This window comes from Dasypus novemcinctus, chromosome 31 (assembly GCF_030445035.2).
Source record: "Dasypus novemcinctus isolate mDasNov1 chromosome 31, mDasNov1.1.hap2, whole genome shotgun sequence".
Classification (NCBI taxonomy): domain Eukaryota; kingdom Metazoa; phylum Chordata; class Mammalia; order Cingulata; family Dasypodidae; genus Dasypus; species Dasypus novemcinctus.
The window spans coordinates 33514507-33530069 of record NC_080703.1 but is presented as its reverse complement, the minus strand read 5'-3'; the positions used below and the strand labels follow the sequence as shown (position 1 = coordinate 33530069).

The window sequence follows — 15563 nt, the reverse complement described above, 5'->3', positions numbered from 1 at the left end:
CAGAAGAACACACAGCGAATGGACACAGAGAGCAGACAACTGGGGGGTGGGGAAGGGGAGAGAAATGAATGAATGAATATAAATAAATAAATAGATAAATAAGAACTGAGGCGAACCTGGGGAGCCAGTCCTCTACCTGGGGTCATTTTTGTATTATCTCCCACTTTATGAAACCATACCCACAAGGGTTGGGGATCAAATCATGACCCTAAAAAAGGCATGCTCAGGCCCCAACCCCTGGTCCTGTGGGCGTCGATCCATTTGTAAAGAGGACCTCTGCTGATGTTATTCCTTGCCCTTAATCCAATGAGGCTGAAGTCCTGATAAGGAAAGGAAATTGGACACCAAAAGAAAAGTCACGGGAGAAGCCAGAAGCCGGAAGTCAATGACATCCGAAGAGAAAGGAGCTGCCATGTGCATCGTCATATGACGGAAAAGCCAATGAACCCCAGAGAATGCCAGCTGGCCAGAGGAGACCAACCGGGGGTGGCAGCCAGCCTCCCAGCCTCTGAAACCATGAGCCAATGAAGTCCCATTGTTAAGCCAACAGATCGTATGGTATTTGTTTTAGCAGCCGAGAAGGTTTTGTGTTCTTTACCTTTAATAAAACTTTGCAGCCTCTAACTATGTGTGTTGGTGTCTTCAGGTCAATCATTACTTCATTGTGACAAGGCATCTATAGGATTTCTTCACAAATCCATTTCCCTCCACCCAAGCTTCTAGGGGTACACCTCAGAACGGTGGGCTTAGTAACTCTCAAAGGCAGCCCATTCCACTTTGCCATTAACTATGACTTAGTAACGTCTTCCATATAAACAAAAATCTATTTCCTGTAATTTCCATTCATCAAAGCCATGAGCAAGGAGGACCAATTCTTAGATACTTTCTCTTCCACAGGATATTATCCTAAAGTATAGGACATGATTTCAAATCTCTCACCCATCTGTACCTTCCCATTGGAGGAAATCCAGTCTGTCCATGACCTCACTAATGGAGTCAGAGCTACCCAACCTTCCAGGAGTGTTTGACCCATGTGGAGTGGAGGAGGACAATTCTTGTTAGGGACACTGAAGTTCAATCTATGCAGTTTAAGCCTCCTTCTACCACTGATTATGCTGAACTGGTAAACAGCTAATCTAAATATTTTTGCATATGCTCTGTCTCACTCCATTCATAGTTTCTAGGTTGATGTTTATTTTTTCTAAACATTAATATAGGACTTAACACCTCCAATGAAAAGTTCATCTTCTCAGATCTGACCCATCATTTCAACCTGAAATTCTTTGGGTCCCAATTTTGTTATCCAAATTATCTGCTATGCTTCCAGGCTTCATGCCAACCACAGCTTTGATAATATGAAATCGACATACAAAATGACTGATAAAAAGCAATACATTGGGAAGCGGCTGTGGCTCAATCAGTTGGGCTCCCGTCTACCATACAGGAGGCCCTGGTTTCACGTCCTGGGGCCTCCTTGTGAAGGCAGGCTTACCCGCATGCCGTGGAGCGCTGCCCAGCCCGCAAGTGCTGCAGAGAGCTGACTCAGCAAGGTGATGCAACAAAAAAAAGGGAGACAAGTAAAAACACAGAAGAGCACGCAGTGAATGAACACAGAAAGCAGACAACAAGCAAGCTGCAAGGGGGGAGGGGAAATAAAAATAAATACACACAGAAGAAGAACGCACAGCAAATGGACACAAAGAGCAGACAGTAAGCAAGCTGCAAGAGGGGGGTAGAATAAAAAAAAAAAAGTAACACATTGATAGGGGCAAGCCTCACAGCCTACCATCCAATGCCACCCTCCCAGGAGCCACTGCAGTGCTTCCAGGTTAGACCATGCTTCCAAGACACAGTCCAAATCTGACAATGAATTCATTCCTTCATATACATGTTCCAATACTGAGTTTTGAGGAATGAAAAATAATCAGTTGATAAAATGTTTTCAGGTACATTCATTCATTAGAGTATAAAAACAAAGTGAAGCTGATTATAGTTTGATAAGAAAAATAATCCAAAGAGACAAAGGCCAAACGGAGTGCATGATTTCAGAATAAGAAGATAATTTTCTTCCCTGTGAAGAGGATGACATGCCTGAGGGGCCCAAGGCATGATAACCCAGCCCTGGACAGGGGGCACAGAATGCAGTTGTACTGAAGAAAACAAAGGTGACTGGTGATAAGAGAACACAATATTCAATGACTATGATAGTTACCCATTGCTGCATAACAAATGACTACAAACATGAGTGCACACATGTATTATGTCACAGTTTTCCAGGTCAGGAGCCCACACATGGTCAGCTGCGCCCTTTGCTCAACTCAAGCTGAATGAGCTGCAAAAGCTTGGAGTCTCCTTTGAAGCTCACTAGTTTTGGGCAGAATTCAATTCCTTGCAATTAAAGGCTGTCACCTGGGAGTTGCTCTCACCACCTGAAGGCTGCCCACCACAGGGTCCCTTCTGCACTGAGGCCGCGTGCTTCCTCGAGGGCCGGCAAGAGAATCCAATCTCTCTCTTCAGTCAGCTGAGCTGGAGCCTTCGGGAATGTCATCAAGGGTGACAGTCCCAGCAAATTCCCAGGCGCCATTTGCATCCAGGGGAGGTGGCCTCTAGGGGACGCACACCAGGGACGGGAACCTTGGCGCCCACGGTGATGACATGGCTGAGGCCTGGTAAGGAATGGCTGTGGGAGAGGGGTCTCAAGAGCCCCTTGGTGTCCTGCTGGGGAGTTTGAACTTCATTCTGAAAGCAACGGAGGTGTAGTGAAGGAGACTCTCCCTTCGGGGAGGTACGGAAAAGCATCCACGGGAGACAGTAGTTAAGAAAGTATTCTAGTGGTGCAGGTGTAGCTTGGGGGTTGAGCATCTGCTTTGCATGCACGAGGTCCCAGGTTCAATTCCTGATACCTCCTTTTAAAAAATAAAGTGGGAAGCGGATGTAGTTCAACTGACAGAGCGTCTGCCTACCATATAGGAGGTCCAGGGTTCGATACCCAGGGCCTCCTTGACCCATGTGGAGCTGGCCCATGTGTAGTGCTGATGCGCGCAAGGAGTGTCATACCATGCAGGGGTGTCCTCTGCATAGGAGAGCCCCACACACAGGAGTGCACCCCGCAAGGAGAACTGCCCCACATGAAAAAAGCGCGGCCCGCGCAGGAATGGTGCCCCACACACGGAGAGATGACGCAGCAAAATGACGCAACAAAAAGAGACACAGATTCCTGGTGCCACCGAGAATACAAGCCGACACAAAAGAACACACAGCGAATAGACACAAGAGAGCAGACAATGGGGGGTGGGGGGGGCGAAATAAATAAATCTTAAAAAAAATATTCTAGGAAGCACAGCACTTCAAGAGAACATAAAAACCTAGACAATAAATATACAGCACGCACAGTATAATCCACATACACATTTGAATTGTCTATAATTTATCATTTCACTTGCCTACATAACAACTGGAAGAAAGCAAAAATATACCTTGCCCTCCTGTCATGATGATTCAAGGTGCCCCCTTCATGTGCCAGAGTCAGTTAGGGGAAAAAAACCATTAGAGTGTCCTCCCCAAACAGAAACCTCTATCTAACACTCAACTGCAAGGCAGGTCAATTGCTGACCGCCTCAGGGAAACACCTTCCTCTCTGACTTTTGGGATTCCGATGTCTGCAGGCAGTTAAGGACAAATGCAGACAGGGTAAGCCAATGAGGAACTGATACTTTTCCACCAGTAAGGGCTTTGAACTGATTAACTGCAACTTTGTGGGATATTTTATTTTCTTTAAATACCTGTTGTATCTTTTAGTCAGGAGGCCCAGTTCTCCTAATGGCTCAATTCTCCTCACAACATTGGACATCAAAATACTTTCATGCTCTATTTTTCTTTGAGTTTTCATGGACAACTGTGTCTACACCCTGTAACCTTGAGAACAGCCACTGGGTTTATTGTGTTTTTTTTTTAAAGATTTATTTTTATTTCTTTCTCTCCCCTTCCCCCCCATCGTCTACTCTCTGTGTCCATTCGCTGTGCGTTCTTCTGTGTCCGCTTCCATTCTTGTCATGAGACACCGGGAAACGTGCAGATTTTTTTGTTGCGTCATCTTGCTGTGTCAGCTCTCCGTGTGTGTGGCACCACTCCTGGGCAGGCTGCACTTTCTTTCGCGCTGGGCGGCTCTCCTTACGGGGCGCACTCCTTGTGTGTGGGGCTCCCCTACACGGGGGACACCTCTGTGTGGCAGGGCACTCCTTGCGCGCATCAGCACTGCGCATGGGCCAGCTCCACACGGGCCAGGAGGCCCTGGGTTTTGAACCCTGGAGCCTCCATATGGTAGGCAGACACTCTATCAGTTGAGCCACAACCGCTTCCCGGGTTTATTCTTAAATATAATAATGATAATAGTTAAAAGCTACTCACTCTATGCCAGGCCCTGTTCTCAGAGTTTCACAGACTCACGAACAGAGGAGGTAACGGTGGCACAGAAAGTTTAACTGGTCGGAGGCCACACAGGTGGTCAGCGGTGGAGCTGGGACGTGACCCTTGGTGCAATGGTCCATAAGAGTTCACAACCCCTGAAACCAACGAGGCACCAGCGACTCTTGTAACAGGCTTCGGAAGCCCTCGGTAAGTGATCACCTCCTCTCAGTGACTGCTTCTGAGGTGGCAGAGTCCAAAGCGCATTGGGGAGCCCATGTGGCTCAGTGGTTTGAGTGCCGGCTTCCCGCGTACGAGGTCCTGGGTTCAATCCCCAGTCCTGGTACCTCAAAAAATACAGATATATCAAAACTAAGGTCTAATGAAGGGAAATCGAGAAGTGATCAGTACAAGATTCTGTTACAGAAGTGAGGAGCACAAACACAGCAGTATAAATAAATCCAAGAGGTAGTTTTCTTACAAATTAATAAACTTAATCTGACAACTATACAATAAATCAAGAAAAAGAGAGAGAGGCATAGATATAAAACTCTTAGAAATTATAAGAAAATACTGTGTTCAAGCCCAGGCTTATTACTTTAAAAATCCTACTGAAAACGACAATTTTTAGGCATAATGTGAATTATGAATATTGACACAAGAAAATTAGGCATAAGAAGCAGAAACACTGAATAGACCAGTGATTGGAGAAAACAAACAACAACAGAAACACTCACACAAAAAATCTGAAAATAATTTTCAAAGCATTATCTGGTTCCAAAATAATCCAGGCTCAGGCAATTTCACAGGAAACTTATTTCAAGTTCTCAAAGATAGTATAATTCCCAGTTTCATTTTGATATAGTTTTGATAGGGACAATTTCCAGACATTGTATGTCCTCCCATGGCCCACTGGGTGGAATGTGGGGGAGTGTGGGCTATGGTGTGGACCATTGACCATGAGGTGCAGCGGTGCTCAGAGATGTATTCACCAAATGCAATGAATATCTCATGATGATGGAGGAGATTGTTGTTATGGAGGGAGGAGTGGGGTGAAGGGGGTGGGGGGTTTATGGGGACCTCATTTTTTTTAATGTAATATTAAAAAAATAAAGACAAAAAATTTTTTTTAAAAACCTGATAATACAACAAAAAAATTTTAACTAAAGACCAATTCATTATACTAATCAATCCAATAATCTGAAGCAAATGTTGAAGATAGCAGTGAGTTAAGAGAACATTTCAAAATCATCAATTATTAGGAAATCTGTAGCTATGGCACACCATTTTAAGAGACCAAAGGCAAAAATTACATAAAATATGATCCTCTGGAGTTAAATGCATTATAAACAATTTTTATTGTATCCTCGTGATGTTTTTACAAAATAACTCTACCATTATCATCTTACCAGAGTAAGAAACTGAGATTGGAAGAGGATTAATAACTTTCTCACTGTTATAAATTCTAAGAGAAAGAAAGCCGAATTTGAGCCCACCTGTATGGTTTCTTATATTATGCTTTGGCTTCTATGTTTTTCTCACAGATAATAATTTACCATAATAATAAAAAAGGCATTTGATAACATTCATGTTTGATGAAAAAATATCCTCAGCATATTAGGAATGGAACAAAATTTCTTTAACATGGTTAGAAAAAGCTATCATAAACTAAAGAGCTATTAAAAATATTGTGAGCACAATTAACAGCACTGTTATATATATCTGAACATTATTAAAAGGGGAAATGTTAGATGGTATATATGGTGACAGAATAAAAATTTTTTTAAAAATCCATGGACCTACACTACACAAAGAGTGAACCTGAAGTTAAACCATGGACTTGAATTAATAGCACAATTATAAAAATGTACTATTATCAATTGTAACAAATGTTCCACACCAACACAAGATGTTGGTGGTGAAGAAGTGTATAGGAATCCTGTGTTTTATGCATGATATGTAAACCAATAAAGTCTCTAAATAAGGAAAAAATTTTCAAAAAACAAAACAAAACAGACACAAGAATACTGGTAAGTTTACTTAATATTGAGGTGGAAGTTCTGGCCAATGCTATAAGATATGATTCCTACACAGGGGATACATTCTTTGTGAAGTTAATAGAATCATTATTTCCATATAATATACTTGTCTACTAAGGAAAACTTAGGAGAACTAACTGAAAAAATAATTACCATTAATAAACTTAAAAAAACTAAGTAAATGAAATCAATAGCTTTCATATAACAGTAACCACCAATTAGAAAACAATAGAAAAAATCCCAAGTATAATTAAATAAAAGTATAAAGTACCTAAGAACAACCTTAATAAGAAATATGCAATGGAGGGAAGAAATAAATAAAATAAAATAAAATAAAAAAAGAAATATGCAAGACCTCTATGAAGAAACACTTTTTTCTGTCACATCAAACAAGATTTGAAAAAAGACATATTGTGAAATGCCTGAAAATCATAAAAAATGCAAACTCTTCCAAAATAATATGTGGCTGGCACACAATTTCATAAAAATCCATCATGATTTTTTAATTTGAACATTAACTGCAACATTTACCATGAAGAATGTTCATATGATGATTGCTAATACGCCTACAAAATACAGAATGAGGTGGTCAGAGCTTACCATATCAAAGCAGAAATGTGCTATACAAATTATAATACTGAAAATAATAGGGTTCTGCTATAATAATCAACAGATGATTAATGAAATAGAATAGACAGCCAAGATACAGAAATATATACCAAAATTTAATTAAAGAAAGAGTTCATCACAAATCAGTGAAGAAAAGAGGAATTGCTCATTAAATGTTACTAGAATAACTACTGGAATAATTTAAAAAATGATATCCCAACCTCATCTCATAAGTCAAAATAAATTAAAGATGGGTTCTATAATAAATTTTAAAATAAAATTATAAAGGATTATGAAAATAGAGGTGGCTATTTATCAGAAATTGGGCAAAGGAAAGAATTTCTAGATATAACAGAAGTGAAATACATCACAAAATGATAGATTTGGACACAGTAATAAACATGAAAAAATGTTCATGTATCAGAGAGCCCAATACTCAAAATTAATGGCAAACACCAAAGCAGAAAAACAATTCCCATAGATATGACACACAAATAATCATTAATAGTTCATAAGAAAAATATTAACATCTCAATAAACAAATGGGAAAAGAACATGACCAACAAGGTACAAAAGAACTCTTAAAAGTGTTCAATAAACATTCACCCATGTTCAGCCTCTATACAAGCAAAATGCAAGTCAGTGTAAATAATATATTTTCCTTCCTAAACTGGGAATATTTTTTTTTAATGATTAATGCTAAATGCTGTTGAGTGTGAGACAAGATAGACACTCTCATACATTGCCAGTGGGAGTATAAATTAATTCCTTCTTGAGCCATGTATATGAAGAGTCTTAAATGTCCAATGCCCTTTGATGGCATCTTCTAATAACTGTCCAATGTAAGTAATTAAGAAGGTGGCAAAAGATATACAGTTCAAGGCTATTCAAGGCTGTATCATTCATTCAGGAGGCAACATAAACATTCAATTACAGATGTACAGCCCTAAGTCTAACATTACACAGTCATTTAAATAATTGGGTTTTGAAGAATAGCTAATGCCATGAGGAAATGTTGCCAGTCAGGTGAACATAAGTGGGGTACAAAACTGTATTTGGAACACAATCCTGATTCTGTAATGTAACCGCATACACAGAGAAAAGGAGATTGGAAGAAATCATACCAGAATGTTACAGTGGCTATCTCCAAGTATTAGAATAGGTCATTTCAATTTTCTACAAAGAGCAGCAGAGTAAAATTTATTTTTTAAAGAATAAAAACAAAGCAATTGTTTGACACGAAAAATAATAAGAGAGACATTGACCTTTCATGTCCCTCTAATTTTCCGGCACTGACCCCTAGGGAAATGAATGGGTGTCCCATAAGCCAGCTCAACCTCTAAAAGAACCTCCCAGAAGCTACCTCTCCATCACATTCTTCTCCACTCTTTCCACTCAGGCCCCTTTCACTCAACTCTGCCAACCTCTACCTTCCTCTCACTCAAAGTCTGACACAGCAAACAATCCCAGCACAGGAAGCAGGAATGGAGGGAGGTCAGCGTATTGGGTAATTACCAAGGAGAAGGTGTGTTTTACCATAGAAATGCATTCTGTCTCTGCTAAATTATCATTTCATAACATTATGAACATTGGAAAGCTCTTTCTCAAAAATATCTAGGCTTTGGAAAATTCCGGCAATGCCTACTGTAATGAAGGCATCAGAAGTTTATTTCTCTTTCACTGGTAAAATTCAGAGAGCATGACTAAAACCACCACTCAACACTCAACAATATTCAACAAATATATTTCAGGTGCTATCTAGGGGTCTAGGAAATATAATGGGGGTGTAGTCTAAAGAACGATGGCCCCCAAAATTGTTCACATCCCAATCCCTAGAATGTGTGAATGTTACTGTATACAACAAAAGGAAGTCTGCAGATGTAGTTAAGGATCCTAAGATGGGAAATTAACCTGCATTATCCCATTGGGCCCCATGTGGGGGCCTTTATAAGGGAAAGGGAGACAGGAATCAAGAGGAGGAGATGTGATGAGGGAAGCAGAGGCTGGAGGGATGTAGGGCCACAAGTTAAGAAATGCGGGCAGCCTCTAGAAGCTGGAAAGGCAAGGAAAACTTTTCCTGGGCCTCCAGAACACAGCCCTACTAGTCCATTTTGAACATCTGACTTCCAGAACTGTAAGATAATGCATGTTGTTATAAGTCTGTGGTAACTCGTTACAGCAGCAAGAGGAAACTAATACATTGGGATTCCATGCAATATAAAGCTCTTCCTATGGATCCTTACTAAGCATTTATCACTATTAAGGCATTTCGTGTTTGTGCCAAACTTTCCCAGTGTGTTGCAGTTAATGCAAGTCTTGCAAGATACTCCTCAATTTTAAAATGAGTTCCATAATCACTTAAGTGCACCTTATCACCTCGTGGAGATTTACACTGTGCTTCAGCATATGAAAGACTGAGTGGTCCTACAGTGAAGAAGCCTGTTTCACTTTAATTCAGAATTTTTAGAACAGAAACATTTAAACACCTATTTACACCAACGTTATCATCGACAACAAATACTGATTACTTTACATGCCTGCTCATGCCCTGTGCTGAGCCCTGGGAAAATAGGTGAAGACATTGGCTATTTAAAAAACAAATTTGAACAAACTTTGAGAAACCCCCTATCCATCCCATGACACCTGAAACATATTACCTTGTTTTCAGATATCCTTTTAGGTAATAGATAAGGAGTTACCTTTCTCAACCTACTAAATTCCTGGAGGACAGGTATATTTCTTTGCATGTTCTACCCCGCAGGCCCAGCAAAAACCATTCTTCAGGAGTGTCTGTCTTCAAGGAGCTAATATTCCAGTTGCTGAGACAAGACTGACGAGCAATATTCCAGCTGATGGATACATACGTTCATAAGAAATCAGGCATCTGGGGAGGGTAGACAGGGAATTTTTAAAATCTAATTTGACGAACAGATAAGGTTGTTACTAAGAGATGCAACTGACTGTCCCAGACTATTTCAATGCAGGTTCCCTAGATTATATCCTCCACAAGAACTTCCGGAAGAGAGCATGAACTTGTGAGGTAGGCAGTGAAGGGACAGTCACCTTTCAGCAACCCAGCATATACAGCTGGAGTCTTCCCCTTTATTGCCATGACCCTCTCTCTCCCCCTCGCATCCTCCTTTCTTTTCCATCTTACACAAAGTCTGAGGGTTTGACAGGCCCTGGAGGTGATGGCATCTATTTGACTTCTGAAATGTTGTGCTGGTTCAGATGGATCTTTTAGGTCACTGCATATTATGGAGATTAATTACATTCCTATTTTCCCAAAGGGAATAAGGCACCACTGCATATACGGTACATTCTAGCCTCGCTGCAAATGGCTGATATGGCTGTTCTCTTTGCAAAGTATTTTTTTTTTACAATTTTCCACTCTCCCATGATCACAGGTGCCACAACTATGCAAATATTGCTTCTGTGGTTTGTTTGGCTTTTGCCTATTTTTTAATATGAAATTAAGTAATTTTATAACAGAGGAAAACTTTTAGCAACATATGTTTTAATCATAAAATTGGTTAAGCACAGCCTCTCTTTCCTAATTGCTTTTCAACTAAACTAATCCAATGTCAAAGAACCACATATTTATTTTTAAAATTCAATTAGGAAAAGAATCCAAAGCATTTAATGTTATAAATTACAATGCATTACCATGAGAAAAACTCATCAACTCTTTTTAAGTACTAATGAATATTCTATACACTCTACCATTCTGTAACAATTAACTAGGTCTATCCTTAAAAAGAAAAATAATTCAGCTCCTGAACCTGCTATGTTCTTAGCAACTCAGACAGGTCAAAGTGAAGGCTGCAATAAATTTGAGAGAGAGGTTTCTCATGCTAAGCCCTTCTTTGCAGACCTGGGGAATGTTTATCCCAGAGGGAATTTGTTTTGTTTCATCTTGTTCTGTAGATACACTGCTTCTGAGTTCAGTTACCAGCTGTCAGTTTTCAGTTACATAACCTTATGATACAGGGGTCTCTTTACTATTTCTGCTTTGCTTTTTATCCTGCATATCATCAGTGACACCATGACCCTCTTCTTTTGGAAGGAATGGCGGTGGTTACCCTCAATGTCAGTTGAAAGTACTACATACCAAAACTATAAGCATCAGTATCAGACTGGTAAATGATCCAGACAACCGAAACAGAACAGAAACAGGTAGAAACAAGATGGGAGAAATGGATGTGGCTCAAGTGATTGGGCTCCCGCCTACCACATGGAAGGTCCCTGGTTCAGTTTCCCGGTGCCTTCTAAGGAAGACAGTGAGCTGGCATAACAAGGCAGGAGTGGCAAGCTGATGCAACAAGGGGATGCAACAAGAGGCACAAGAAGAGAAACATAATGAGAGACACAACAAAGCCAGAAACAGAGGTGGTTCAAGCGATTATAAATGGTATCTCTAGTCCCATTCTCCAAGTATTTTGCAATATGATCAGTTTAATAATGAAAATTTTCATTCCTATATTTTAAAATGATTGCTATTTCTAATTTCCACAAATGCCTAAAATGTGTCTAATTCTGAGCAGTGACAAAGGTAAGCTATATTTTGATTATAAATTAATATTTTTACAAATCTTTCTCTTTTTATATAATAAAACATGAAAGATATACCGTTTCCTAAATATGACAGAGGGTAAGTTATTGCTTATCTTCATTGCCTTAGGACCTTGGGATTTCAAGGAAACAAGTTAATACTGTCGTAATCTAATTTCAGTGAAAATCAACAGACAACTTTAAAAAGAAAAAGATACTTGCATATGTGAAATAATCAGAATATCCACATATAAGTCAGGGATCAAAATGCTGTTGAAAATTTCTAAAAAAGTCTCCATTAGAAAAAATGGTTATTGTTTTAAGAGGTAAACAGAATGGCATTTATAATTTTAATAATATTATTAATCATACTGGGAAAATAAACAATTTACCAGAGACAACTGCTATCAATTAGGAAAGCTGAAACATGTAGATAAGCTCGCCTATGCCCTGGTTTGCTCCATCAGATAGAGCTGCAGCCTTAAAATATTATCTTTATTATGATAGACGTGTATCTCACCCATCTTGCCAGGACCACAAATCACAAGTTCATTTCTTGAACTAAGACATACCCATTAAGCACATGAGGTTACAAGATATATAAAAATTTTAAAGCCTTGGTATTGGAAAGACTACAGCATATTCAGTTTGTGTGACTAAACATATGTTAAAATGGTCAAGAGTTCCAGATATGAAAACTAAATTCAAACATTCAGAGAAGAAAAAAGCTGCAGCTGGCTTTGGAGGCAAAGGAGAAGGCAAGTTAGCAGATGACAGTGAAGGACAATGTGCCACCAGTTAAAAATAAATGACAGAAGAGCCCATGCAAGGACAGGCCAAGGAGGTGTGAATTTGGCGAAGGGCAAACAAACCAGCCAAAATAAGGTCAAGGTCAAGGGACATTCACAAAAATGGAGGAAGCCAAGTAGGAATGGGTTGAGGTTGAAGACAAAGGCAGATCTCTGAATTTGCCAGAAGGGATAATGGGAAGCCCTGGGGCTATTCAGAAGGCAACAAAGTAGAAGATGCAAAAGTTGTTCAGTGAAAAACAAGGAGAGGACAGAGGGAACTCATAAGTTCCTTGGAAACGATTTCAAATTCTAGAATGCAAGCTACTTCGAGACAGGCATATTTTAGTACAAGCATGGTGAATTTTCCTATTTTAAATCTGCTCCCAACCCTTTTCAAGGGTTGACATTTCTGAAATCAGGCCAGGCCACTTTTAGATGAAAACCTAATATGCCACACCACTGGCACATTAACAGTTCCCAGGAAGTTCTGAGGGCTGATTGGCAAAAATGGGCTTTTTGATGGGAAATTCCCAGGACCAAGTGTTCCATGCTGGGGAACACCAGAGAAGATACTGCAGTACTCTACTTTAGCCCAGCAGGGGAAAGAGCTAAATTGCTTTCCTTACTTATTAATAGACCAACCTTTAGTCCAACAGCTCTAATTTGCAGTGGATTTTTTTTCACTTTCCTGAAAACAGAAGGTCAGTCTGCAAAATGCTTGCCTACAAATTTCATAAATATTCGCATATATTTTAGGGAGGTAAGTGAAGGTTTTTCGCAATAAGGAATCAAGTCCAAAGAATATTAGCATTATCTTTTAGCTAAATATTATATACATGAGACTATCTCAATGGAGGCAATATGACTTTCTGCATAAATGTAAGTTTTAGAAATAATTGTAATAATGGGGAAAAAGAGAAGAGGAAGTTTAGATAAAGAGTAGGAGGTTAAAATCTATACCAGTTGCCTTGGTTTTCAGGGTCTAAGTAGGACTTACTGCTTGGATTTTAAAATAATGATCACAGAGGTAGAAATAAGGCAATCTAACATCTATGCCCTCAAATGGACATAGCAACAAATGAGAAAAGAAAGGAAGGAGGAGAGAAGGACGGTGAGGAAAAAGTGGGAAAGGAGACAGCTAGGAAGGAAAGTAGACCCACAAGGCATGAGAACTTAATTATTCAATATTCCTACTTTATACAATTGAAAATCTTGTCTACTTCTTTAAAATCATGTCTAACTTCAGTGGTATACTGTAGAACGGTTGCTCAGGGCCATGTGATATTAACTTATTGTCGGAAAAGTCTTTGTATTAATTCTTGAGGAATAAGGGCTAAATACTCAAGAAGAGACGGCCCCCGAGGATCAGGTGACTGGACAGGGTGAGTTACAGCACCTCCCACTTAACAGTGGTGACCTTCAAAAAGCACTCTTTTAGCCCCAACATTGATTTTGCTCTGAATTTTTGGTCATGACTTCCAAAGTCTGGACGATACCACCTTGAGACAAAGAGGGATTTTCTTCCCTTTGCATGGGCATTTGTGTACATATACTTCAGTTTTTCTGCCAAGACGGAAGAACAAGCCACCAATTTACCTAAGAGGTGTTTTCATCTCAATTCGTGACAACCCTTGCACTTATTTTCCCTCAAAACTCAAAGATGCGTTTCAGAGTTACGAAATAACGAACTTCATCCTTTTGCACAAATTAAACCGGGAGTTTTAAAGCAGTAAGTAAATGAAAATGGAGTTAAAACAACAATAACAAGGGTCCAATCTCTAGCAGGCTCAGCTTTTTTTTTGGAGCGAGCGAGATTACGGGGGCATGCAGTTAACTGGTATGAAGGTCACCAAAAGGAATGTCGCAATCTTAAAGTGCCATTGGCACGCAGATGGTGCACGGAAGCTTCGGCCTCATCGATACGGCCATTTCTCTTTACTCATTATTGTTTTCGCCCAAGCCATTCATGAGTGTACTTTGCGCTTTGCCGCAAAATGTTCTAAAAAAGTTAGGAGAATTTTTTTTCTTTCAATTGAGGAAAATACTCAAGTCATATAAATTTTTAAAATTTTGGCTTCCCATAACCAGCTTTTGTTGCAGGTAACAGTGGCCTACAGCTCAAAATTTCTTATTTCACGCAGATATGAGCTCCTTCATGCAGATATGAGCTCTGGCAAACCTGATCTCGAATCCCTCCTCATTTACTTGCTGAAAAATGTTTAAATTACCAACTGGTTTCCACTGGAAATTCTCTGATGGGGGGGAGTAGAGATAAGAAAGTCACAATAATCCACCACATGTACCTTTAGCTTTCTAAGTTCAAAATGAGAAGGAAGTGTCCCTGGCATGGGGACTTCTATCCACTGTCCTCCTGCTCCTGACCTGCTGCTCTTCTGCTGGCAGTGACAGCCACTTGCAAAGCCAATCGACCCCACTCTGAATGCTCATCTTCTCAGTCCATGCTGCCAGCACCAAACTCTCTGCGAGGCATGTTGGGAGGGCATCAGACAGGCCGCAGATGAGCCCCAAGCTGACCTTTAAACCCGCAGCCTTTCACAGAACCTTGGGCTATTTCGCTTGGTGTTTGCTCAACCTTTCCAGGGCGCCAGGGTCTGGGTTTACTGAGCTGGGGTAAACCGGGAGCTTTGCTCCAACTCGCATGTTGCAACAGACAGCAGAAGGTCAGGGCTGGGTGGCGAGGAGGGCTCGCATCTCAGAACCAAGTGTGCCCAGCATCGCAGGACGTTTAACACGTTCTCCAGTCTTTAGCACCCAGAGAGCGCTGGCTTACGCGAGTCTGCGGCCTGGACCTTAGCGACTGGCTTTGGGAGAGATGAGAAAAGAGTTCTGGAGGTTAGGAAGAAATTTTCTTGCTTTGCTTTCACTAGGTCCCCGTGCTAGGCAGAACAATATTAGAGCAACCTGAGGCAAAAGGAAAAGTCAGGAGTTCTCCTTCCATCTTTATTAAAAATTTGATATTCCTCACCAAGTATTTTTTGCTTTCATTTTGACTTTAAAAAAAGAACTGTGGTAAAATAGTATTTATTGTGCGCAAGGAGTGTCGTGCCACGCAGGGGTGTCCTCCTTGTAGGGGAGCCCCACGCGCAAGGAGTGCACCCCGTAAGGAGAGCCGCCCAGCGCGAAAAAAGCGCAGGCTTCCCAGGAATGG

At 40.4% G+C, this 15563-nt stretch overlaps 1 protein-coding gene across 13 annotated transcripts in view; it reads right to left on the bottom strand.

The window, feature by feature from the left end:
* Window positions 1-15563, bottom strand: part of THRB (thyroid hormone receptor beta) — a 468309-nt gene that overhangs the window by 408477 nt on the left and 44269 nt on the right. For 4 of the 13 annotated variants that reach the window (XM_058290895.2, XM_058290894.2, XM_058290898.2 and 1 more), the window contains exon 2: window positions 9752-9936. The exons of the other annotated variants lie outside the window; for them this stretch is intronic. The gene's annotated coding sequence lies outside the window, so the exon portion shown is untranslated. The remainder of the gene's footprint in view (window positions 1-9751; window positions 9937-15563) is intronic. 13 annotated transcript variants of the gene reach the window in all.